General features: G+C 44.4%; 4 non-coding genes across 4 annotated transcripts in view; 2 read left to right on the top strand and 2 right to left on the bottom strand.

The window, feature by feature from the left end:
- Positions 1 to 2, top strand: part of TRNAG-GCC (transfer RNA glycine (anticodon GCC)) — a 71-nt gene extending 69 nt beyond the window's left edge. The window contains exon 1 of the tRNA in view: positions 1 to 2. This exon is cut by the window's left edge and continues 69 nt beyond it. This is a non-coding gene — a tRNA (tRNA-Gly).
- Positions 3 to 1401: 1399 nt separating this feature from the next.
- Positions 1402 to 1474, bottom strand: TRNAK-CUU (transfer RNA lysine (anticodon CUU)). The gene has a single exon. It is a non-coding gene; the product is annotated as a tRNA-Lys (tRNA).
- Positions 1475 to 1621: 147 nt separating this feature from the next.
- On the top strand, positions 1622 to 1692 carry TRNAC-GCA (transfer RNA cysteine (anticodon GCA)). The gene has a single exon. It is a non-coding gene; the product is annotated as a tRNA-Cys (tRNA).
- A 612-nt stretch (positions 1693 to 2304) lies between these two features.
- On the bottom strand, positions 2305 to 2377 carry TRNAK-CUU (transfer RNA lysine (anticodon CUU)). The gene has a single exon. It is a non-coding gene; the product is annotated as a tRNA-Lys (tRNA).
- Between the last annotated feature and the right edge of the window lie 123 nt (positions 2378 to 2500).

Genomic DNA, 2500 nt, shown 5'->3' with positions numbered 1-2500 from the left:
CAGCGCTGTTCTTTTAGTCCTTCAGCTCCCATTCCAAACCATGTCTTAGTCTTTATTTAAGGCTAGGACTACAGGGAGACATTTTGTAGAGCTACTGATGAATTTCTACTATACAGATAAAAAAGGACCCCAGGAGATTGAATAAAGTCTAGGGTTTTACTTTGGACTGCAGCTGAATAGTGAGAATCAATCAGTAGCATTCTTTGATTCCATCCTCTTTATCCTTCAAAATGATTTTCCTCAAAGTTGGATCGCTGAGTTTGAGTTTTTTTCGGTATTAGTTTTTTTTCAAGGAGGTAATCTGTGGGATCGCTGAGTTTGAGTTTTTTTCGGTATTAGTTTTTTTTCAAGGAGGTAATCTGTGGGCTCTTTGGTGGGTTAATAGAGGTAAGCACAGCCAGAAAAGAAAGAAGCACTCTACCAGATTGAATACAGCTCAGTAATTTCCTTTGGACTGCAGCTGAATAGTGAGAAAAAATCACTAGCCTTCCGAATGGTCTAAGTGTAGAAGTGGCCTTACTTGCTTCTGATCATCTTTATCCTTTCCAACATTTTTCTTTGCTTCAGTTGCATTGAGGCATTTGGTTTTATTTATTTCAGGGAGGGTATCTGTGAGCTGTTTGGTGGGGTGATGCAGGTAAGCACAGCCAGAAACGAAAAGTTACCAGTCATCGCCCAACGTGGGGCTCGAATCCACGACCCTGAGATTAAGAGTCTCATGCTCTACCGACTGAGCTAGCCGGGCAACTGCTTGACTGGAGAGCTTGCTCCGCCAGAGGGGGACATGGTATCTGTGGGCAGTAGTCCTTCAGCTCCCATTCCAAACCATGTCTTAGTCTTTTTTTAAGGCTAGGACTACAGGGAGACGTTTTGTAGAGCTACTGATGAATTTCTACTATAGAGATAAAAAAGGACCCCAGGAGATTGAATAAAGTCCAGGGTTTTACTTTGGACTGCAGCTGAATAGTGAGAATCAATCAGTAGCATTCTTTGATTCCATCCTCTTTATCCTTCAAAATGATTTTCCTCAAAGTTGGATCGCTGAGTTTGAGTTTTTTTCGGTATTAGTTTTTTTTCAAGGAGGTAATCTGTGGGCTCTTTGGTGGGTTAATAGAGGTAAGCACAGCCAGAAAAGAAAGAAGCACTCTACCAGATTGAATACAGCTCAGTAATTTCCTTTGGACTGCAGCTGAATAGTGAGAAAAAATCACTAGCCTTCCGAATTATCTAAGTGTAGAAGTGGCCTTATTTGCTTCTGATCATCTTTATCCTTTCCAACATTTTTCTTTGCTTCAGTTGCATTGAGGCATTTGGTTTTATTTATTTCAGGGAGGGTATCTGTGAGCTGTTTGGTGGGGTGATGCAGGTAAGCACAGCCAGAAACGAAAAGTTACCAGTCATCGCCCAACGTGGGGCTCGAACCCACGACCCTGAGATTAAGAGTCTCATGCTCTACCGACTGAGCTAGCCGGGCAACTGCTTGACTGGAGAGCTTGCTCTGCCAGAGTGGGACATGGTATCTGTGGGCAGGAGGCCGTGGTGAGGCCTGGGTGCCAGCAGCAGCAGCAACAGCAGCAGCAGCAGCAGCAGTCGGTTGCCAAAAACTAAATGTCATGGCAGAGCATTGGTGGTTCAGTGGTAGAATTCTCGCCTGCAACGCGGGAGGCCCGGGTTTGATTCCCGGCCAATGCAGCGCTGTTCTTTTAGTCCTTCAGCTCCCATTCCAAACCATGTCTTAGTCTTTATTTAAGGCTAGGACTACAGGGAGACATTTTGTAGAGCTACTGATGAATTTCTACTATACAGATAAAAAAGGACCCCAGGAGATTGAATAAAGTCCAGGGTTTTACTTTGGACTGCAGCTGAATAGTGAGAATCAATCAGTAGCATTCTTTGATTCCATCCTCTTTATCCTTCAAAATGATTTTCCTCAAAGTTGGATCGCTGAGTTTGAGTTTTTTTCGGTATTAGTTTTTTTTCAAGGAGGTAATCTGTGGGCTCTTTGGTGGGTTAATAGAGGTAAGCACAGCCAGAAAAGAAAGAAGCACTCTACCAGATTGAATGCAGCTCAGTAATTTCCTTTGGACTGCAGCTGAATAGTGAGAAAAAATCAGTAGCCTTCCGAATAGTCTAAGTGTAGAAGTGGCCTTATTTGCTTCTGATCATCTTTATCCTTTCCAACATTTTTCTTTGCTTCAGTTGCATTGAGGCATTTGGTTTTATTTATTTCAGGGAGGGTATCTGTGAGCTGTTTGGTGGGGTGATGCAGGTAAGCACAGCCAGAAACGAAAAGGTACCAGTCATCGCCCAACGTGGGGCTCGAACCCACGACCCTGAGATTAAGAGTCTCATGCTCTACCGACTGAGCTAGCCGGGCAACTGCTTGACTGGAGAGCTTGCTCCGCCAGAGTGGGACATGGTATCTGTGGGCAGGAGGCCGTGGTGAGGCCTGGGTGCCAGCAGCAGCAGCAGCAGCAGTCGGTTGCCAAAAACTAAATGT

Source organism: Hyla sarda, chromosome 1, assembly GCF_029499605.1.
Source record: "Hyla sarda isolate aHylSar1 chromosome 1, aHylSar1.hap1, whole genome shotgun sequence".
Lineage (NCBI taxonomy): Eukaryota > Metazoa > Chordata > Amphibia > Anura > Hylidae > Hyla > Hyla sarda.
The sequence above is the reverse complement of the archived record's forward strand: the minus strand, read 5'-3'. Positions and strand labels throughout refer to the sequence as shown.